At 38.7% G+C, this 24,343-nt stretch overlaps 2 pseudogenes; both read left to right on the top strand.

Moving 5' to 3' along the window:
- Nucleotides 1–3,464: 3,464 nt before the first annotated feature.
- On the top strand, nt 3,465–4,196 carry LOC149170294 (peptide chain release factor 1, mitochondrial pseudogene; annotated as a pseudogene).
- A 154-nt stretch (nt 4,197–4,350) lies between these two features.
- Nucleotides 4,351–4,786, top strand: LOC149170293 (beta-phenylalanine coenzyme A ligase pseudogene; annotated as a pseudogene).
- The last annotated feature ends 19,557 nt before the right edge of the window (nt 4,787–24,343 follow it).

The raw sequence follows: 24,343 nt of genomic DNA, 5'->3' as shown, positions 1-24,343 counted from the left end.
ATCAAAAAAGTTTCAAGTGAAATAATGAAACGTTGTTCTGTCTATAGAACAGATGGACGGTTCATTTCATATCCTCAGGATTTTAGTTGTAACAGTTCCCCATTTGGATCGATTTGTTTTCTCATAGTGGAGCTTATTTATTGCATTAAAAATCATTTGTAAAGGGTTCTGAGTTCTGAGAAAAAGTGTGGGAAGAAAAAACCCAGCATTATCACTGTACAATTTTGACAGAGAAATAATTAAATGGTACAACTCTGATTTATAAGATCCTTGCGGTATGAGTTTTGGCAATGTGTTTTTCTCTCTGTTTCATATGTATCATGTGTTGTTTTGCAGTCCATTCATGATTGTTTCCAGCTGAATACTTTCAAGTGAGAAAGGTAGAATTCAGTCATTGCTCTGCCTTGAGGAAGTGTTCAGTCTTTATGTGTTTTCTTCTGCCTGGAAAGGATTCATACATTAATGCCCTTTTCAGCTTTCTTAAACAGTATTTTCACCCCATTTAATTTCAATTCGATTGCTAAAATCTCATGCTTATCTCGCCTTATGAAATATCCTGTGCCTTTGGTTAAATCTCTGTTCATGCTGTCCTCGTCCCATACAGCCCAGCAACTTAGTCATTAAATCAAATATCCCTCATTCAAATTCATTTACTAGCCTAAAATCAGTTATCATTTAAGTAATCTAGGACTCTATTGATCATTTTATCGAGATAGACCCAGAGAGAGCCCTCTCTTGTCCTCATAGGGATAGCTATGCGGCTGAGCTTGGTTTGATGTTGCCTCGAGTTTTGCCTTCTTCAGCCTGAGGCAGATTCAAGCGCTAACATAGTGGCGACTCCACTAGGGACGAAATGGTTTACTTGTAGATTGTTTTTCCCTAGTACAGATCTCAAGTTCAGAGCTGATTGTTGATGGTGAACAATGATCAGACATAAGAAGACGACTGAAATCATTCACCCGGCGACTCCATTCACTGAAGAATCCATGCAATCATTCTTCATGGTGACTCCACTGTAGAGGGATCAGTAGCTTTGCGATTTCTTAAGATGGATCGGATTGCAAGAAGATACGCTCCCATGAGCCAAGATCACATCCCAGGTTTTCCAAATAAAATTCCCAAGGTAGATTGGTCAAAGAACTTGCCTGTGTTCAGAAATGTGGAAGGTAATGACGCTGCTCTTCATCTGGTGAAATTTCACATTCACGTGCGTAGATTAAAGATCAATTTTCCTGAAGACTGTTTGATGAAAATGTTTATGGCTACCCTGGAAGATGAAGCCCGATCTTGGTATGAAAGTTTGCCACCTGCTTCCATTTATTGTATAAAGGATTTTCATTCCATATTCTTTGAGAAGTATAAAGAATCTTATCCGTCATTAAATTTAGTTCAGGATTGTTGCAAGCATGCTTATGGTTTTATTGAGAGCCTTGAAAAATACTATGAGGATGATAATTTTATGGACGATGAAATCATGGAAGCATTGTATGAAAATCCATTTCAGCAGTCCACAAAACTCTTAGAGGAAACTTTGCAGCAGGATCAAAATCAGCAAGATAAAGATTTCCCTGTGACTGAAAATGAGGAAAAAAGAAGTACTATTTCAGATCTGGTTGAAATAAATGAGGATACGCAGGAAAATGATGTTCCAATCTCCGAAAATGATGACGATAAACCAAATCGAGAGACGGATTGTGATGAGGAAAAATATGTCGTTCTGGATCTCATAGAAGAGAATTGCATTGTTGAGGCTGCTTCAAATGAAGAAGACAGAGTTACAGGCTTAACTGCCCTCATCTCCTCAGAACACAACCTTCCTACCAAGGTAGTCCAGTCAATTCATGAACAACAAGAGGATATCTTTGTTCAAGTAGGTGAAAAAGTTTCTTTGGATGAATCTTTGGTAGACGGTAAAAATGTCATTTGTGCGCTTCAAGAATCATATGAAGTTTCTCTTCTTATGATTAATGAATGTAATAAGGAACATGAAAACTTGGCTATCATATCATATGAAAATGACCTACAGTACATTCGCACCACCAAAGATCAAAACATTCAGGATTTCCATTCAGATTCTTCTTCATATGTTTCATACGTTGAAATGTTTTTCCACGAAGATATCTGCTCATCTACCGGTTCAGAGTTTTTTGAAGCCCAGGAGCATACTTTTATTGAAGTGCATGATGAAGGAAGATCAGAATTTGAAGCAAAGGACACCTTGTTTCTTCAGCAGGAGGTGGCAATAGCTAATCTTCATGTTTTTCATGATCCAATGGAAAATCTGTTGCAGCCAGCAGTGAAGGTGATTGTTGTAGTGTTCAGTGATGAAGGAGATCATGGTAAATCAGCTTTTTGGAAACCCAGTTACAAGCATCTACTGTTGACCAGAAGATCTGATAGGAAGAATCAGTCAAGAAGCCACCTTCTTGATTAGGTGCATTGGCACTCTGATAAAGTTTTATCGTATATGGCCTTGCAAGAAACACAGGTGGCCATATACTACCACCAATCTTTAAGTTTTAAGTTCAGGTCTTGGTATTTTGAGTTAGTTTGCTAGAGTTAATTTTTTCAGTCATTTCAGTTTGCATTGAGTCAGTTTGAGTCAAGCTTCAGTCAATAAATCGAGTCATGTTGGTTTGTCGGAATAATGGACTCCATAGCCCAATGGACGAAGGCACTGACTAGCTCTCCCAGAGATCTGATGTTCTTGGCACCTCCACGGAGCGGCAGCTGCCATCCCAATTGGAGCCAATGTTAGACTCAGTCTAGTCAGTCTTCTGTCAGAGTCAAATTTACCAAGGTTCATTTCTCGTCATTTGCAGTCATCAAATGCCATTTTGGCCAAAAAGAGTCATTTTAATTCTTGAGTCCAGGGTTTGGCCTCTAGAAGTGTGAAATAACGCTTGCAGGCTAGAGGGAGGTTCAGTGAGTTTCTATTTCAAATTGGTTATCGTCAATAATGCGAGATTGATTCTTCTTCATAACCCTGTTTTGAAGAAGAAATCATCAAATGTGTTTTTGTAATAAATATGTAACATGTCAAAATGTTTCAAATTCTACAATGGCAGCCCTGTTTCGTTTTTAGCAGCGCCACCATCCCTGCAAGCAGACAAAAAAAATCCATTATTCAAGCTCAGAAATCAGCAAGGAAACCAAAAACAGAATTATATTAGAAAATGAGAAAAGTGTCGAAGATCAAAACACGAGAAAATGGGTTATTAAGAAACAAAGATCAAAATCATTTCTATATGATATTTCTCCAAGTTTATTAACCCATTTGTATCAAGAGTTATTGGGAAAATCTCAAGGAAAAGTTAAGAGCAAAACTGGATTTTATAGAAGGGTAGACTGGGCGTTTGCAAGCTGCGCGGCGCATAGGCTGAGTGGCACGACGCACTGGGCGCGCGCGGCGCACTGGGAGCCCAGCCACAGTGCAAATATAACACAGGCATGACGCACTGGCTATGCTGCGCGACGCACAGGTCAGACAATCAAAATTTCTATTGTTTCTCTACATATTGGAGGTCAGAGCAGGCATAAGAGGAGAGGAAGCATCATTGTTTGCTATGGATATATTTAAAATGTATGAAAGGAAGCCAGTGAAGCAATATCAGGTTCGTGTGTTTATGGAAAGCTTAAATTTGAAAGTGGTGTGCATCGTGTGCAGCATGTTCCAAGTTACGGAAAAATTAGGTCGCATCCATACTAGTGCTGCATCTGTTGCCATTCTTCCTCAGGCTGACGAGGTTGATGTGAAATTGCGTAATGAGGATTTGAGAATTGATACTTATCGATCAGGTAGAGAAGGAGGTCAACATGTAAATACAACGAGCAGTGTTGTTCGTGTCACTCACATTCCAACAGACATTGTCGTAACTATTCAAGATGAGCAATCACAACACAAGAACAAAGCTAAAGCACTGAAAGTTCTATGAGCGAAACTTTATGAAATGGAAACACAAAGACTCCATTCCAGCCGGTCTGAGCTCCATTCTGAACAAATTGGCAGTGGAGACAGGTCAGAGCGGATCCGAACATATAATTACCCCCAAGGCCGAGTAACTAATCATAGAATTGGGATAACTTATCATTCAATAGAATATATCGTGCAGGGTGAAAGCTTGGATATTTTCTTCGATGCTCTTATTCTGAAACAGGAAATGGATGCAATTTCTTTGTTCAGTGATACCTCCTGATATTGCAATTGCTTCTTGGAATCATCAGAAATGGTCTTATTACATCCAGGTTTTTTAAAACAAGTGATAGATATGGTGCACAACAGACCTATGTTGAACAGATTGTATGGGTCAATTTCTGAGGCGCAGAGGAAGTTTTTCATTGGTATTTCAACAATCCAGAAGCTATGGCTTCAGCTCTAGACGTGCATGGTTGGCTTCGAATAGGGGATCCATGTTACATTGATGATGAAGGCTACCTCTTTCTAGTGGACAGATTGAAGGAGTTGATCAAATATAAAGGCTACCAGGTTGCTCCAGCTGAACTAGAAGCACTTCTACTTTCTCACCCTAAGATTGCCGAGGCTGCAGTAATACCGTTTCCAGACAAAGAAGCTGGCCAGGTTCCCATGGCATACATTGTACAAAAACCAGGCAAAACACTATCTGAAACCAGTGTTATTGACTTTGTAGCTCAACAGGTCGCACCATACAAGAAAGTTCGCCGCGTAGCTTTTGTGAGTAAGATTCCAAAAACTGCAGCAGGAAAGATGTTAAGGAAGGATTTAATTTGGCCACATCCAAACTTTGATGCCATTGTAGAATTATAAATTTCAATTGCCTATTAGAAAACAAGTCTACATCACAAATTTGTCCAAGCAATCATGGAAAATAAGTAAAAATCCATTATCTGCAGCATCGTGTTTTTCCAATTATACTAATGATTCCACCTTCAGCAACTCATATTTATCTTCAGATTCAGTCTCTATACAGATATAGTTCCTCCATTTGTACTGCTAAAACAAAAGGTAATTCTCATCATGTGGGTCGTGAAGGCAGAGCATGGAAATGGGTTGTTGGCGATCGAGATTTACATGGAAAATCATCAATTGGAGATGAATATTTTCGAACTACTGAGATACCTTTCAACCCTGCAGATCATACTAAGATGAAGTTAAAGTCCAAAAGGCGTAAAGATTCTAGGAAGCGCAAGCACACAAACTCTCCAGGCAATAAGGTCGCACTTTTTCTGAATTCTCTGTTTCATGATTGGGGGCACCAAGAAGCCAAAGCTTTCGTCATCTTCTTTTAAGCGACTCCCATCCATGTTATTCCTATGAAAGCAAACCCATATCTACATATTCATCTTCTTCTTCAGTCTAATCCAGGTGATACATGAGGATTATATTGAAAAGCACCGACGTTACATGCAAGATGTCATCATACTAGCAAATGATAGTGATGTAATTGCCGAATGTTGAATGTAAAACGATTCATCTGCGTATTCATGATCCAAATTGAATGAAAGAGGTGTTATGTCTTAGGTGGCAGTCATTGCATACTGTGGCATTCGATCCAAAGAACATACGTGGCCAACAATCAAGTGCTTTCTATTATTTACAAGTTCCCACCAATACACAAACACATTACACGGCCTCCTACTGGAGTAATAAAGCCAAAGAAGTCTGTATGCGAGAATGGTGTAAATACACCAACTCTATGGCATGAAGATAATGGGAGGAAGGCACATGATCGAGAATGACCACACCATACTGGACCTGCTTCAGCTCCTCATCTAGGAAAAATCTGCTCGGCGTCTTATTGCCAACAATCTACAATTAAGGAACAGCAGCTTACAGGAGGTAACGCTTAATGTGCAGCATGAAGCTCGTATTGGGGAGGTACCAACATGATTTATAGTCCTAATTCATATCCAAAATGAGAGGATAATCTTGGATTTGAACATAGATATCCTTCAGATAACTCTCAAAAATATAACAGTAGAGTGTATAATGGCAGTCAGAATCGTAGTCAGGGTTATCCAGCCTCTGCTTGTGATTCTTATGGTGGAATATACAATGGCAGTCAGAGTAATGAGCAGGGTTATGCTGTATCTGCTTTCAATAGTTATGGTGAAATATGTAATGACAATCAGAATCATCGTCATAGCTATGGTAGTTCTTCACACCATCAGTTCCAGTCTGGTGTCCCTATTGATGAGTACTATGGTTACCAAGGACAAAAGGACATTCAGCAGGAAAATGGCAGAATAAATTCCCACTCATATCAGGATAGCATGACACAAGTCTTCAATACAGGGAACTCTTCCACAAGATTATCTTTGATGAATGCAAAGCATGTACTGGAAAACAATGGCCAGTTATCCATTGCAATGCACTCAGGGAGGAATAAAATGCAAAAACAACTTTCACTACTGTCCCAAACATCGCTGAAGAACTTCACCTATAAGAAAAGGATTGAAAGATATACATTGGGGATATTTGAAAATATGTGATTTCAGAGCCCTCAGCTTTGCATGGCCTCCATAGACAATGAAGAGAGAAAATCTCCAAAGGCAGTTCATGTATCCAAGTCAAGTGCCAATTCAAATAAATATTTTGATTTTTTTTTTTTTATCATTGGTAGTGGAGTGGATGGTCTTAGATATGCCCTTGAAATTGCAAAACATGGGTCTGTGGCAGTCATCACAAAAGCTAAAACACATGAGAGTAATACAAATTATGCGCAAGGTGGTATTAGTGCAGTTTTTGCTCCTTCAGATTCTGTTAAGAACCACATTCGGGATACTATTGTTGCTGGTGCATACTTATGTGATAAAGAGACTGTAAAGATGGTATGCATAGAAGGCCCAGATAGAGTTAAAGAGTTGATCACCATGGGTGCATCCTTTGATCATGGTGAAGATGGTAGCTTACATCTTGCTAGAGAGGGGGGGAACATTCTCATCACCGTATTGTTCATGCATTAGATATGACAGGAAGAGAGATTGAGCGAGCACTGTTGAAGGCTGTTGTTAATAACCCCAACATCACCATCTGGTGATGGTATTACGATGGCACATAGAGCATCTGCAGTTATTTCAAATTATGGAGTTTGTACAATCTCATCCAACTGCATTAGCTGATGAAGATCTACCAATTAAACCTCATACACAAGAAAATGCATTTTTAATAAGTGAAGCTGTTTGTGGGGCTGATGGTATTCTTTACAATCAAGCTATGGAAAGGTTCATGCCACAGTATGATTCCAGAGGAGAACTTGCACCTAGAGATGTGGTGGCACGCAGTATTGATGATCAATTAAAGAAACAGAAGGGGAGATATGTTCAATTAGATATAAGTCACAGAGCCAAGGAGGAAACATGGTATCATTTCCCAAATATTGCTGCTGAGTGTTTGAAGTATGATCTTGACATAACAGAAAGTCCTATACCTGTAGTGCCAGTTGCACATTATATGTGTGGTGGGGTTCAAGCTAAACTTCATGGAGAGACACCTATAATGGGTCTATATGTAGCTAGTGAAGTTGTCTGTACAGGACTTCATGGTGCTTATTCCACGATGCAAAGAGTGCTGCAAGTATATTTGTTGTTCTTGTGAAATTGGCCTGGTCACATGGCATTTGGAAATTTAATATGTAGCTTCAACCTCGGTAACAAGAGGAGCAGCTGTACATGTGATTACCAAAAGACTGATTTCTGGCAGTTCTGTAGGTTTTCACAGGAAATTCAATAATGAGCAATTTCATCTTGGTGCTTCATATATTTATTCAAATACTAATAATTATTGAGTGAGAAGAACATCTGGCAGGGCAGTTTTCTTGTATTTGGTTTGCTGAATTTTCCCACAAATTTGACATATATCTGAGAAAAGAGGAATTACTGTGGTTTTTTAAAGGATATTTCTATAGTATGTCAGACTAATTGTAAGTACAGTGTTCATTCTAATAGCTGTTCAAAGGAGGAGAATCCATAAATCACAAGGATGCAAGCCTAATTTGTTTGGATGTTTTTAAAAGGCATCTTCTGACCGTGTATATGAGACTCTGTCTTGGATTTGCCTGCCTGCTGCAAGGTAGCTCTGATCAAACTGCCTCTCAATTCCAGGCCTTTTTGAAATGTAATGGGCATGGAATGGCATGTTCCAGGCACCATTCACTTATAAAGGTTTCATCTTATGCCCATGCAAAGAAGATGACATACTTTAACAAACGGAAAAGGTTTCCCTGGAATAGAATCAAAAGGTGAAAAGGTCGAAAACCAAGAGGTGAAAAAGGCACAGGGAAGGCAAAAAGTTGGAAACCGAAAGGCCAAAATTTAAATCAGAGAAATCTACCAGGGCAGGGAAACAAGATTCGATTTCCTATTCTTCACTTCAGTTATGATCTGCAGCTACAGTTGTCACCTTTTTATTGGCGATCAAAAAAGTTTCAAGTGAAATAATGAAACGTTGTTCTATCTATAGAACAGATGGACGGTTCATTTCATATCCTCGGGATTTTAGTTGTAACAGTTCCCCATTTGGATCGATTTTTTTTCTCATAGTGGAGCTTATTTATTGCATAAAAAATCATTTGTAAAGGGTTCTGAGTTCTGAGAAAAAGTGTGGGAAGAAAAAACCCAGCATTATCACTGTACAGTTTTGACAGACAAATAATTAAATGGTGCAGCTCTGATTTATAAGATCCTTGCGGTATGAGTTTTGGCAATGTGTTTTTCTCTCTGTTTCATATGTATCATGTGTTGTTTTGCAATCCATTCATGATTGTTTCCAGCTGAATACTTTCAAGTGAGAAAGGCAAAATTCAGTCATTGCTCTGCCTTGAGGAAGTGTTCAGTCTTTATGTGTTTTCTTCTGTCTGGAAAGGATTCATACATTAATGCCCTTTTCAGCTTTCTTAAACAGTCTTTTCACCCCATTTAATTTCAATTCGATTCCTAAAATCTCATGCTTATCTTGCCTTATGAAGTATCCTGTGCCTTTTGTTAAATCTCTTTTCATGCTGTCCTTGTCCCATACAGCCCAACAACTTAGTCATTAAATTAAATATCCCTCATTCAAATTCATTTACTAGCCTAAAATCAGTTATCATTTAAGTCATCTCGAACTCTATTGATCATTTTATCGAGATAGACCCGGAGAGAGCCCTCTCCTGTCCTCGTAGGGCTAGCTACGAGGCTGAGCTTGGTTTGATGTTGCCTCGAGTTTTTCCTTCTTCAGCCTGAGGCAGATTCGAGCGCTAACACCCTGAAAACCCATCTAAAAGTGAGATTCTAGAAGACCCCACTACCCTTTGTAAAATATGATCCATTTTGGGTAAAGGGTAGTTATCTTTTAAAGAAACCTTATTCACATTTTTGAGATCAACACACAACCTTATTTCCCTTGTTTTCTTCCTAGTAGGTACCAAATTAGACACCCACTCTGAAAATTTGATAGGGGCAATAATCCCTGCTTCATACATACGTTTAATTTCTTTTCCTATCAATGGTAATAATACAGGGTTGATTCTTCTGAGTTTTTGTTTGAAGCACTTTTGATTTTCTTTTAGAGGTATGGTATGTTGAATAATAAAGGTGTCATATGATTTCAAATCTTCATAACTCCAGGCAAAGACATCCTGGAATTCTCTCATTAATTCAACATATTTTAATTTTTGATTAGGAGGTAAAGACTTTGATAGTTTTATCAGTTTTGGGTTGTCCTCTATTCCTAAATTGTATTCTTCAATATCTGCTTTTAGTGGTTCCATTTTAGGTTTCTTGGGGATGTCATTGGAATCGAAGAGGTCTTCCAGAGGGGTTGATCCTTTAGGCTGATGATTGTCTTTTAAGTCAATGACCTCTGTTTCTTCTTCAATTATCTCATCAAGGTCCATTTGTTTAAGGTCTTGCACTTCTTTTTGTGTGAATTTTGTGGGATGAAGCATATTCACTGAATTTTCTTCCACAATGTTTGCTTCTACCTCATCTATTTGATTTGAATTAGCTATGGTATCGACATCTATGAAACTGCTAGAAAAATCTTCATCTAAAGTTAAAAAGTTATTAATCTGCTTATCACTATCAAACACTTGCCAGTTCTTTAGATTACGAGGTATGGCTAGTCTGTGTCTAATCTCAGTAGTAAACTAATGATTAGGTTCGAAAGGTAATTTGCAGGTGCTGGAAAACATTGCCAGGCTGTGGGCTTGCAAGTTATGTTTTCTAGGGATTGTAGCAAGCTGAGTTTCTAAAAAAGTATTGAGAATCTCTATAACTGTTCCTCTATAATATCCTAATCTAGGATCCCTAGTTAAATATTTCCCTTTGATCTGTTTAATGATTAATTCAGAATCTCCTATGACAGATACTCTAATTGCCCCTAATATTTTAACAAGTTTTAGACCTAGCAAGAGAGCCTCATACTCTACCATGTTATTGGTGCACTTAAAGTTTAGTCTGTAGCCATGGCCTTCAGCATGATCGTTTTCTAAATTGTACACCCAAACTCCTACTCCTGCCCCTAATTTATTGACTGAGCCATCAAATTCTAAATGTTAAAGAATTTCATGCTCATAATTGGTGTCAGGAGTGGTGGGAATTTGTTTAACAGTGAGATCTGGTTTTTCATTTTCATCTAGTTTTTCTTGGGTATCTGATATTTCTTGGAGCTGAACATTTGATTTTTATTTTTTAATTTCTTTTGGTTCTACTGCTAAAACTTCTCTAGCATTGGAAGGATTGGTTTCTGCATTGTAAAGAATGAATGAATCCATATCAGAGTGTATTGAGTAGACAGGGAAATTTTGTGGTTTTTCCTAACTACTTACTACATATTTCATCAAAGTTTCTCTGTATAGCTTCTTAGGTTGGCCGAAAAATGAGATAGTAGCATAGGACATGTCTAATTGAAGAGATCCCTGGAGCTTAGCACCCCAGGATCTTGACAACAACATACCATATTTTGGTGGCATATCTGCTACCACTATATCCATTAAGATTGTTTTTGTAGGGTATTAAACCAATGAGACACACAAGTCTTTTATTAATCCTAAACATCTCACCTGACTAGAATCAAAAGAAAAGAGATCCTTGTATGGTCTAGTGATGTCAAGGTCTAGTTTTTCCATTATGGACTTGGGCATAAGGTTATGAGATGCCCCAGAATCAAACACGGCATTGTGGAGGATTTTATCATGTATGTTTAGGCTCACATAGAAGGGAGGAATTCCTCCTAATGGTTATCCATTTACTTCCAGACCAAAGATTAATTCAGGCTGGTCATCAAAAACATTAACTGAATCTTCAGTTCCAGTAATTTTGAGTGATCTGTTGATTTGACTTCGGCAGGTTTCATGTTTCGCTAATTCAGACAATGGAACAACAATTTTCAGCTTACCTACCTCAGTTTCTAGATTAAAGGGTTTTTCCTTTTGGACTTTTAGGTTTCGAACAGTAGGATTTTCTCTGTTTTGTAGGTTTTCTGTGTTCTTCTCCTTTTCAGGAGTGGAATTAAAATTAACAGTTTCTCCTAAATCAACTTCTGGTGGTTCTTCCACATTTTCCTTGGAAGGAAGAGTAGTGGAGGGCTATTTATTGTTCAGTTGATTATCAGAGACATCTTCAATTATTGGATTAGAAGGTTTGATCTAGAAAGAATATGTACAGATGTAGTGACTGTCTTACCTTTTATAGGCTGTTTTGGAGCCTTTTGCTTTTTTGCTTCAGGAACATCAATTCTCCTACTCCTTAGGTTGTATTGCTTATGCACCTCATAGATGCTTGTGTCATATCCCTCCCTAAAGTCAAATGATTCACCTGACTGAGTTTGAAACTGTTTAAGGATGTGGGCTTCTTGATCCTCTTGGGTCAAGAAAACTTATTTTTCATTACTGAGTCCCATCAGATTTATTTGAGTGTCTTCTTCAGGTTCTTCAAAGTTTGAGCCTTCTCCATAATTCGCCTGGAAAGGGGGTTTAATGTTTTGTTCTAGACCATTCTTCCCAGTGTTCTGGTTTTGATTTTTTCTGAAATTGGGATTTCTTCCTGTGTTGGTTGGCTGACCATCCCAGGGAGCTTTCCTTTCAATTGTTTCCACTCTATCCCCTAACCTATCCATCCCTTTAATTATGGCATCTAGTTTCTATTCAAAGGGTGAGGATTCTTCTTTCAATGGTATTCTCCTTTCACTCCTAACCTTGGCTCTTTTAGACATCAGGTTGGCTTCAACACTGACAACTATGCTTTGCATATCTTCCAAAGTGTGAGGAGCTCATTCTCTTAGATGGAAGGCCATGTCAGAATCAAATCCATCAGGGAATTTGATTAAGGCTAAATCAGGTGGGGGTCTAAGGTTTTGAGGGATGGCATTATAGATACTGTTGAATCTAGTGCAGTAATCCTGCACAGTTTCTTGTGTTCCTCTCTTTAGGTTTTCATACTCAGATAGAATCTGAAGGGGATCTTTCTTTTTCTCCCATCGGTTCAGGAATTGTCTATAGAGAGTTTCTAGGCTGTCTATACTGTTTGTTGGTAAAGCTCTGAACCAAGTTCTAACTTCCCCAGTTAAACTTTGAACAAATATTCTCATTCGCACATCATCAACATCTATTTCATAAATTTCAAAATAATCAGTCATCTTTTTGGTGTGTTGTTGGGCTGTATAGGTACCAGTACCATCAAATTGAGTGATTTACTTTGGTAATCCTAGGGAATGGCACCAAGGTTTGCTGGTAATACCAGAGGAACATATCTGTTTGCCATTGTAGTAGGTAGTGATGAAACAACAGTTGGGGATGGGATAACAATGGGTGTCTGAGTTGTGGATGTAGGAGTAGAAGGGGTGGTCTGATGTGGAGTGGTTTGAAGTTGAGATTTATGGGGAAATTTTGATGAGCTTGCAGAGGCAGTAGTGATTACAGAGGGATTAGGTGTTCCTTTAGTGATAAGATCAGATTGTAGTGAGTTCTACAAATGTCTATGAATTGACAAATTGATAACTTCAAGCTCTAAGTCTTCGATGAACACTGGATCTGGGACTAAGTCAATTAATTCAGAATCGGATGAAGTCCTATACAATGAGGTCTCAAAGTATTCGTCAAAGGGTTGGTCTTCAAGATAAATCCACCTAACAGGGCAACATCTTGATCTGTAGGTGGGTCGAGAACTGGCAGAACTTTCTTGACTTTCTTGTCTCCTAAGAATTCTGGGGATCAAATTGGGGTTCTCAAACACTTCCGGTGGATTGGGATCAAGATTAGCTCTAGTGTAACAAGTCCTTTCTGAAGCCAGGTTTTTAGGTTTTTCTTAATTGATATCAACAAACAACCTCTATGATTTCTTTAAGAGGCTTTAGATATGAGATTTAAACTTTCTTAAAGATTTATTTGACTAAGGAATTGGTTTCCCCAGTGGAGTCGCCACTATGTTATCACTCAGATTTTCCCTAAAGTTGTAAGAAGAGGGAATGGGGTCCGAGGTAACCACAAACCTACTTTTAGGTATAGAATCTAGCCAATCTGTACACAAAGAGGGCTCTCTCTTTAAGATTTAGCTTGGTTTTATAAGATATTAGGCTAGTTATGAAAGCTTGGTGGTTTTGATTATGTTTGGTGGTGGAATTCAAGAGAAGATGGATAGGACAGAGTAGATTAGGCCATTGGTCTATGGAGTCAACTGCAGATGGCTAAACTGGATTTGGATGATTCAGCAAAGGAGGGCTTAACAGGGCAAGATAGTTAAACAAGGAACAAATGGTAACTTGAAAGAATGGAATGGATTTGAAAGGGATGAAGGGCAGTTAAGAATCCTTCAACATGTTTCAAAAGAAGGGAAAGTGAATGATCACTAATAAAAAGCAATGAAGAATTTCTTACTAAATGATCAAAATGATTAAACTAAGAAGCAAAGAGCAGTTAAGAATTCCTTGCCTATGATAGTTTAGAGGAAAACATTTAGAATAAAAACGATTTTGAAGACAGATTGCAATTAAGCACTTTCTGAAATATACTTTTTCGTTTTAATATTCAGACATGAACACAAGTGAAATAGTATTCCAGAAAACAATAACACATGAGATATAGAATACTTATTTGTCCAATATTTGACACATGAATCCCATAAGAAAGTCCCTTGCTTTATTTCTTCATCCAACCAGCCATACAAGAGTTGATCAACAACTTTTCTTTTCCAAAATAATAAGTCTATAGAAATGTCTAAGAATCCACCCTCAATACTCCGAATGAGGGAGTATTTATACAAAAATTTACAATAAAATATCTCATCAAAAAGAGATATATTCTAAGATGACTAACTACATTTTACATAAAAGTAGAGATAGATGGTCTCGAAGATAGAAGATAGAAGTGAACTGATGGCTTGTTGTCCCTGATTTTGTGAATGAGCTGGAGGCAGGCCCTATGATTGAGCATCTTGCTGTCTTTGTTGTAATTCTGTGCTGGCTGTTTTGCTTTTCATCTTTTTACTAATACACTTTGACATGTTCTGATACTCTTTACTTGTTTGATCCTTGTTCACCCTCTTTTACCACAATTGACTTTTGGTAAATAATGAAAATTTATCTTTTTACCAAGGATGAATCAAAAAATATTTGTCATGTCCACCCACCATTTTTCCTATGGTATCCTGGTCCTTTGAAGTTTCCTGAAGATCTCATCAGCCTCTATGTATTTAACAAAATTAGGTTGAACTAGAAACAAATGTTTTATTTCATGTTCAACATAGAAAAGGTTCTCTAGACTATCATAGAGAACTTTGCTTGTAGGTAGTGCCTTTGGTGTAGATGCAGTAGCTGATGAGCTGGCCTATTTGTCTGCATATTGAGCCAACTTGTCGACATAGTCTAGATGTCTCATCAATTTATCATTAATTACTAAAGGACTGGGAAGTCCTTTGCTCTGCAAAATGCCAAATTTCTCCATAAAATCATTAATTTCTTCTTTCATGTTCTGGCATCTCCTTTCCAAATTCCGCATCAGGGATCTTTTGGTCAACACCTTCTTGACTTCTAGAATAGTTCCTGTTCTGTCTTCAATGCCCAACTCTTCTAGCTGGTACTTATTCTTACTATTCAAAAAATTTATTAGCCTGATAGCTTCCTCAGGCTTTCCACCTAACTCTTCCTTAGTTCTCTGAATCTCTTGGAGGGCAAGTTGCACCAAATCAATCTGTTCAAAAATTATTTGTATTGATGGCCAAACATCATTTATTGACTGAGTGATGTTGGCCTAAAGAATCTTCCTAATGTCTGCTAAGGGCTTGTCAAAGGTGAGGTCCTTCTCTAGTGATTTCACCTATTGAGCTAATCCTTTATTCTCCCTCAACTTTTCAACAAAATTAATTTTGGAAAGATCATATTTCTGTTCTAAGGTAACAAATTGTTCTTTTACCTTCTGCAATTCAGAGACTTGGAGCTTCATCTCCTCCATTGACTTTATTAATTCTTGTGTGCTTAAACCTGAAGTACCTGCCTGTGTTATTTCTGCTGGTGCTGTTCCTGTGATTGTACCTGTAACTACTTCTGCTGTGACCAAGGGGACATTGGGTGCCAGTGCTACTCCAAGTGTTGAAGGGACTACTGTGGAGACCACTGGTATCACATTTTGAGGCTGAGAGGTCGACTCTCCCTGCCTGCTTTTCAATGATTTTTCCAATTCTTGTTCGGTCTCCTTCAATTGTTCATTAAGCTTAAGGACTAATTCCATAAGCTCTTCTTCGGATTTCTTTTGTACAACTTCTGTAGTTTGTCAATGTCTTGATGGTGGCAATTTTAGTTGCTTTCTCAAGGCAGCTATGTCTTCATCTTTTTTCTTTATCAAGGCCTCTGCTGCCTTGACATCCTTTGGGTTATGACCCAACCCAATAACTAACTCCTCCAAAGATTTAATTATGTTGTCTTTAGCCTGTGAGGAGGCTCTTTCCAGCTGTAACTGAGTAGTTGTATTATTCAAAGAATTTTCTAATCTTTGGGCCATCATAGCTTTACCAGTCAATGTTGAATATACCATTTCCCCTGTCTGCTTGTGTAACTCAATTTGGTCCATGGGGTGGATGTCCTTAGCCATGACCTCAAAATCAGTTTTGAGGTAGTCTGCGATTGACTGAGGTTGTTTTACCTTAGGCTTGAAGAAGCTCATCTGCATCTCGCCTTCTTTGATGTCATAGGCTGACATCAACCTAGTTTGATTTGTGGGGGCCATTTTCAAATACTAATCATAGACTTGAGCCCTTAATGGTTCATTGTTAGCTTTTATTTCTTTGAATTTCTTCTTAATATCAAGGTTCTCATTTCCTGGAGGCTTGAAGGATGACACTTCAGCACTTTGTTGCCTTTCTAGTTCCTGTCTCTGTGAGCTGGAAGGTGTTCCACCTGCTGGGAAAGTTTGTTGACTGTATGCACCTTATTTTCTCTGGCTCTCTGTGGTTTCCTCAAATAATTCCTCTTCTGAATGAGGATTTAGCCTGTGCCTCTTAGCACCAGGTTGTTTTGATTGACCACTGGCAAGGGTAGCTACTTCACTGTCTCTCTTTTTGTTCCTTTCCTTGTTCAGAGGAGTCTATAAAATTGGGGGCTCTCCTATGTTGACTTGAGTTGGGTGAGCCTATGTTTGGGCCTATTTCTGAGAAGTTTCAGGCTGCTTAGACATGCTTTATTTTTCTATTGCCTGAGTGTTTGTCTCTTTCTCTCTTCCCTGTGATGTCTCTGCAAGTGGTGCAATGGTCTCTTGTTAGTGCCTTTGAGAGATATCAACTGTTGAAGCACTAATCCCTGATGCTAACTTTTGAGAAGTCTCAAAATGTACCTGTCCAAAAGAATCCAGGTCAAGTGTTTTTTCAAGGTCCTTCATTACATTTTCTATATTGCCCTGCTCACTATCATTTTCTACTAGGGTTCCTTCCCTCCATTCATCCATATTAGCAAATTTGTCAATCTATGGAATTTTGTGATGCAAGTATGGTGATAATCTATTTTTCATCCTTCTATCATAGATGAAACTATGAGGATCATATGGAGTCCAACTAAAACTTTTGTTCAATTTCAGATCATCTTCTAGAATGTGTTCTGCTTCTTTCCATGCTTCCCTAGTTTTGCAGACAAATGGGCCTAAGTGATCCTTGATTTTGAGTAGTGCTTTCTTCTTGGCCTTAGTGAAATGTGTCAAATTTGAGTGTATCATCTGTCTATAATATTCCATTGCAAACAGTCTCATTGGAACATATTTAGGTAGCTTAAATGGGGAAAACTCACACCCATATACCCTGATTTCTGTGTGATTTTGGTATAAATACCAATCACCCACTCTGTACTGTTTGGAGAGCTGAAGGATCCTTTTAATGTCATCATTAATACTAGGAGGGGAATTCCCTATCAGCAAGGTGGTCACTGGGTGGACAAACTGATCAATGAACTCGTTATAGGAATAAGGGCAAGCAAAAGATTTATGGAAGATGGAAGTCCAAAGATAATAGATCTTGGATTCCCTTTAGTATCAATTTTCTTGACAGAAAATGGGAATTTTTTTTATTGGTGGTAGAGGATGAGGTGATATATGAAGGTGGAGTACTTAAAAACCATCTCATTCTCTAGTCTCATGAACTGGTCATGAATTTTCTCAGCAATATAAGAGGCATAATCACATTTGACAGTAGGAGGCTGTCCTGGGGTAAAGATAGACATCATCACTAGGGTCAGTTCATCTACATATTCACTAGTGTTGAATCCCATGACCGCAGATATCATATCAACTATGATTTTTCCTAGATTTGTGAAGAAAATTGACATATAAGGAGGGGGATCTTTAGTTTGATACTTTTGTAATATGAAAGTCTGATAGAGGTGATTGAGCCCACCTTGGGATAATTGAGTTGATTTCTCAAGCAAATTTCCAATGGAAATGGGGGTGAGGGCCGATTACGACGAAATTGCAGCATTTCATTGATTGATTCAACAGTTATTGTGAATAGGACTGTTTGGTTGGGAGACATGACTGCTCTGCGGATGGGGTCATAATTTGCATGGCGTTGATGGATTATGTCAGGGAAAACATGCACAGAGGGCAGAAAATACATTGGGAGGTTGGATTCCCACAGTCCCATGGCATCGTAGCCATTCAAATGGTTATCTCGGCATTGACAAAAGACTTTGAGGTGGTTTTTATCAGTGTTTAGGTCTTTTATTTGGAAATCTTTGTCTGCAACAAGCAAATATTCTAAATCATGATGAGGGGTGGTAATAGGAGAAACATTTAGGGCTACAGGAGTTTCCATACTGGTTCTTGTGGGTTTTAGGAGGAAACCGATGTTTTTAAGGTGGAAATGATGAAATAGTAGTTCCGAGTACTTGAATTTACAAATGCAATAGCAGAATTATGGCGAATTTTGGTTTTTTAATCAATTTGCAGTGAAAACAAGTATTTGCAGGGTTTTCTTGTTGGGGAATTGGTAAATACCTGCTTTTGGGGGACGGGCAACGGAATGCAGGTACTGGGCGTAACTGGATGGCTCTGGGTGGTGTCAGCTATGAAGTTTGGAGCAGGTTGGCGGCTGAAAACTCAAGCTGGTTGACCTCGACGTATTGTTTGCATGGGCGTACAGGTTCATAGAATAAAACAATGAAAATGACTTGTTTTGTTTTATACACAAAGTCAAGGTTTGGCGGGTTTTGGGATTTGGACGGGTGACGTCAGTGGCAAATGACATGATGTTTTGTCGTTTAGTTTGGAGGCGGTAAGCGGTTTATATCGCACCGCTTATGGGGAAGGGGCGGTATTTGGCCTCGAGCCAGTGATTCCATAGACTGCTCAACGCGTGGCGGAGGTACTGTATACAAAACCGCTTTGCGATCGCGCGCTAACGTGTGGTCGCAAAGGGTCGTGCGATATGCACAATAGCCGTCAGATCTTGGGGACTTGATCGGAAAACTGTCAGGGATATGAAGTGATGGAGATTTAATGAAGGTGGGCCCGATATATTTAAGGACTAATTAATCATATTGGGGGTGATGGGATTGTACGGGGAGGCTATTAATTAACCGTGAGGGTTAATTAATCCCTTTTTTAATGTGGTGGGGGTCAGGGCTATTAATGTTGGAAATAATACTGAGAGGGGGGGTGAATCAGTATTATCAAGTTCTTTTAATAAATCTTCCTTATTTATTCTTTGAATTATTTTTGCATGTCAGTACCATAAAATAATGATCATGAACAAAGAAAACAGATAGTCACACCAAAGAACACAAGATGTAAGGTGGAAACCCAATGTGGGTGAAAACCACCTGCTGCAATATGTCTCTATCTTCTTTCAAATTAGAAACTCCTTTTACAATGGTTTTGTACTGGTGCAGTCCTTTACCAGTACGCAAGCTGCAACCTGCAGAGAGCTACAACTCTCTCTCGTTTTCCAGTCTCTCCTGGAAGGGAGCTACAACCCCCTACTTCTTTTCTTTCAAGGACCACTTTTCATAAAATTTCAAACTGGATCCAAGAATATCAAAAACCCATCAACTACACTTGCATCATCAATCTCTGATTTCACCAAAGCCAACCTGCATATAGATCTGCAAATATTTCCTTATAACTTTGCAGTTGTTACATCAGACATACCCAGATCATAACATGTGTAAAATAAAACATGCATCAATAATTCAGACCCAGATTATTAGATTTATAGATCAAGCATATGCCACATATCATAGATCAAAATCATATAGAGATACCACTATTCCAACCTTAAGATTTTGACCCATCAATAGAACTTATCCTTCTCCTTACGCTCAGGTTCCTTCTTCATTCAGATCCAGATCTGCACCAAAACCCAATCACAATATTCCAAATCTAGCACTTTATCAGATATTCGATAATTCAGAAGATGCTTTGCCAAATGATCTCCTTCCTCTTTTATAGTCTTAGGCCTTTCACAATACCACGGGCCAAAACCATAGGATCAAAAAACTGTTGGACTAATACCATGAACCAACCATGAAAGTACGTGAGATCAAAACTTTTGGATGCAATACCACGGGCCAAAACCATAGGATCAAAAACTGTCGGACTAATACCATGAACCAACCATGAAATTGTGTGAGATTAACACTTTTGACGAGGTACCATGGTCCAAAACCATAGGTTCAAATACCAAGGACTAACTACCATGGACCAAAGGTAAGTTCTCCAACATATACGCACTTTTCCTCATAGGTTCAAATACCAAGGACTAACTACCATGGACCAAAGGTAAGTTCTCCAACATATACGCGCTTTTCCTCATAGTTTCAAATACCAAGGACTAACTACCATGGACCAAAGGTAAGTTCTCCAACATATACGCGCTTTTCCTTGCATGAAAGTGCGTGAACTTTTTCTCTACATGAAATAAACTTTTCTCTGCATAAAAGTGCATGAACTTTTCTCTACATGAAATAAACTTTTCTCTGCATAAAAGTGCGTGAACTTTTCTCTACATGAAATAAACTTTTCTCTGCATATAAGTGTGTGAACTTTTCTCTACACTATAATTTATTATCTGAGATGAGTGGGTTGCCATCAAGTACAACATATGTATCATAATGCCAACAATCTCCCCCTTTGGACTTGATGGCAACAACAACCAATCACTCTCCCCCTTTGACATCAAGGGCAAAGGGTTATGCTCCCCCTAAGAACATGCTCCCCCTGACTATAAACTAGATCTGTAAAGAAGAACCATAATCCATGACCATGAAAGAGATAGAGACGTATTGCAGCAATATTCAGACCAGCATCCATGATCTCCTTCTGTACTTCCTCCATAATGCCAACAATGCATGATATGCTCCCCCTGAACCTGTGCCATTCGATCTTTGACCAATCCGCAACCCAGCACATGTATGCATATACTTCAGATGAACCTTGCGTACAACCAACAATCAGAAGAGATTCAACAACAAGATGATGCATCAACAACCCCCAGATTTTGCCTGAGGTATTCAAAGGTCTCCCTAGGCAATGGTTTGGTGAGTATATCAGCAACCTGTTCCTTAGAAGGAACATACTCCAACTTGACCTTTTGTTCAAGCACTTGTTCCCGGAGAAAGTGATACTTGATTGGTATGTGCTTGGTTTTTGAATGCATGACTAGGTTCTTTGAAATGCTAATTGCACTTGTATTATCACATAAGATGGAGATGGGTGGTGTACAAGTGATTTGAAAATCCTGCAAGGTCTGCATCATCCAAAGGAGTTGAGTGCAGCAGCAACATATTCTGCTTCTGCTGTAGACAAGGCAATCGAACTCTGTTTCTTGCTGAACCAAGATACTAATCTGGAACCCATAAAGAATGCACCACCACTTGTGCTTTTCCTGTCATCCACGCTTCTGGCCCAATCTGCATCTGTATAAGCATGAAGTGTGAGATCTGTATCTCTAGGATACCATAAGCCATAGTTTTGAGTCCCTTGAAGATATTTGAAGATTCTCTTTACTGCCTGAAGATGAGTTTCCTTTGGATTTGCCTGAAATCTTCCAACTATTCCCACTGCATGCATGATGTCTGGTCGGGTACCTGTCAAATAAAGTAGACTTCCAATCATAGATCTGTAAGTTGGTTGATGCACTGCTGCTGATTCATCATTTGCACTGAGGTTACATCCTGTGACCATGGGTTTACATACTGGTTTTGCTTCTTCCATACCATATTTCTTCAAAATATGCTTGAGATACTTGGTTTGAGACAAGAAGATCCCTCCTTCATTTTGTTGGATTTGCAAACCAAGAAAATATGTCAGTTCTCCTAGCAAGGACATTTCGAATTCTTTCTGCATCACCAAGGCAAAGCTTTGACTCATAGCTTCTTCATTGCTGCCAAAGATAATGTCATCTACATACACAACAAGTATCAGCAATTTGTCATTTTCAACTTTTATATAAAGATTGATGTCTGCTGATCCTTTTGAAAAACCTTGTTGATGAAGATATTTGTCCAAACGATAGTACCAAGCCCTTGGAGCTTGTTTGAGGCCATAGAGAGCCTTTTTCAATCTGCATACAAGATTTGGATCATTTCCAAGAATGAAACCATGTGGCTGCTCAATGTATACCTCTTCTTCAAAGTCTCCATTCAGAAAGGCTGATTTCACGTCCATTTGAAATACTTTGAAGTTTTGAAAGCTTGAGAGAGCAAGGAACATTCGGATGGCCTCAAGTCTTGCAACAGGAGCAAAAGTTTCTTCAAAATCTATTCCTTCTTGCTGCGCATACCCTTTACAAACAAGTCTGGCCTTGTTTCTAATTACTTCTCCATTTCCATTCAATTTATTTTTGAAGACCCATTTTGTTCCTATAACATTCTTATCCTTTGGTCTAGGAACCAGCTCCCAAGTGTTGTTCTTTTCGATCTGCTCAAGTTCTTCATCCATTGCTTTGACCCAACATTCATCTTTGCTTGCCTCTTTCACACTTTGTGGTTCAGTGGAAGAGAGTAATGCCAAATAGCTTGAAGCTTCTGCAATTGTTCTTCTTGTTTGTACACCTGCTTCTTTCTGTCCCAAAATCTGAGATTCTGGATGATTCTTCTGAACATATCTAGATGGAGTCTTCTCTTCTATCCTTATCTGCTCCTCTGGTTCTTCTTGAGGTTTTTCTTCTTCATCATTCTGTCTTTGAGGATGGCCTTCATCTTCTTCAATATCTTCATGATTTACTTGCCTAGGAATGTATCCCTTCTCATCAACCACTACATCAATGCTGTCAACAATTCTTCCAAGTCTTTTATTATAGCACTTGTATGCTTTGCTGTGTGGAGAATAACCAAGAAGGATGCCTTCATCTACTCTAGGTTCAAGTTTGCCAAGTTGATCATCAGTATTTTTAATATAGCATTTGCTCCCAAAGATTTTGAAGTGCTTTACCGAAGGAGTCTCACCATACCAGAGCTCATGAGGGGTTTGAGTGCTGTTCACTCGGACATTTGTTTTGTTAAGAATAATAACCGCAGCATGTGCTGCTTCACCCCAGAAAGTTGCGGGAGTTCCAGATTCATCAAGCATAGCACGAGCCATTTGTTGGACAGTTCTGTTCATTCTTTCCACCACTCCATTTTGCTGAGGAGTTCTAGCTGTAGAGAATTCTCTTCTTATCCCATGTTCTTCACAGAAATCGAAAAAATCATTTGAGGTAAACTCCCCACCTCTGTCGGATCTAGGACACTTAATTTTGTATCCTGATTCATTTTCAACCAAGGCTTTAAAGGATTTGAATTTTTCGAATGCTTCATCTTTGTGCTTCATAAGTCCTAACCAGACAAACTTGGAGAAATCGTCAATGAATAATATCAAGTATTCTTCTCCTCGAGGTGTCCTTTTCCTGAATGGACCACATGTATCTGTATGTACTAGCTCAAGAGGCATGCTAGCTGATCCTTCCTTTTCCGGAAAGGTAGTTCTGGTTTGCTTTCCAAACTGACATGATTTGCATATGGTGTTGTTTGAAACTTTGATATCTGGAAGACCACGAACTGCCTGATATTTGCATGCTTTCCTTATTTGTGAAAAGCTTAGATGCCCCAACCTCCGGTGCCATAACCAGTGCTCATCATCCTTTGATCACTGTTTTACCGGTATCAAGATCACGAACAAGACATCCATTTGATCTGAATATCACCTCGGTTCTTTGATCACACATCTGGCTGACACTTAGAAGATTATGTTTCAATCCATCAACATACAAAACATTTCCAGCTTTGACCTTTTCTTTTAACTGAGCAGTGCCTTTTCCTTTTATAGTTGCAGGAGTATCATTTCCAAAAGAAACTTTCTTTCCTTTTTCTAGAGCAGAATATGATTCAAGTTTTTCTTTATCACTTGTCATATGCTTCGAACATCCACTGTCAATGTACCATAGATTTTCCTGTCCCTCTGCATAAAATGCTATCCCACATCTTTCTGTTTGTGGTTCCTTTATTCTCCATGTTTTGGTGCTTGAGGCTTGTTCCTTTGTCTACTGAAACCTGCTCCTGCATTCAGAATCTTCATGACCAAAGTTATTGCAAATAGAACATTCAACTTCATTTTCAAGAACCAAAAAGTTGTTATAGGTCCTTTTTGTAATCCCGGTCATACTTCTTTGTTTTTGAGCTTCTCTAGTCATGATCGTTTTATATGCAACACATTGAGTTGTTTTGTGACCAAAGTTGTGGCAAGAAAAGCATTGTCCATTGAAGAAATTTCTGCGGTTATCAAATCTTCCAGCCAAACGATTGTAATTTCTATTGTCATTCATTCTTGAAGCAAATTGAGAGGATTTTACCTGTGGCTAGTTGTAACTTTTGTTCATCCTTAAGACAGATTGCCCCAGATTTGCCTGATAGTCTTTGTTTGTAATTGGTCCCTGCTTT

The sequence above is a fragment of the Pinus tabuliformis genome, chromosome 4_2 (genome assembly GCF_031772625.1).
Source record: "Pinus tabuliformis cultivar Carrire ecotype Pingquan chromosome 4_2, CPIR1, whole genome shotgun sequence".
Taxonomy (NCBI): Eukaryota; Viridiplantae; Streptophyta; class Pinopsida; order Pinales; family Pinaceae; genus Pinus; species Pinus tabuliformis.
The sequence above is the reverse complement of the archived record's forward strand: the minus strand, read 5'-3'. Positions and strand labels throughout refer to the sequence as shown.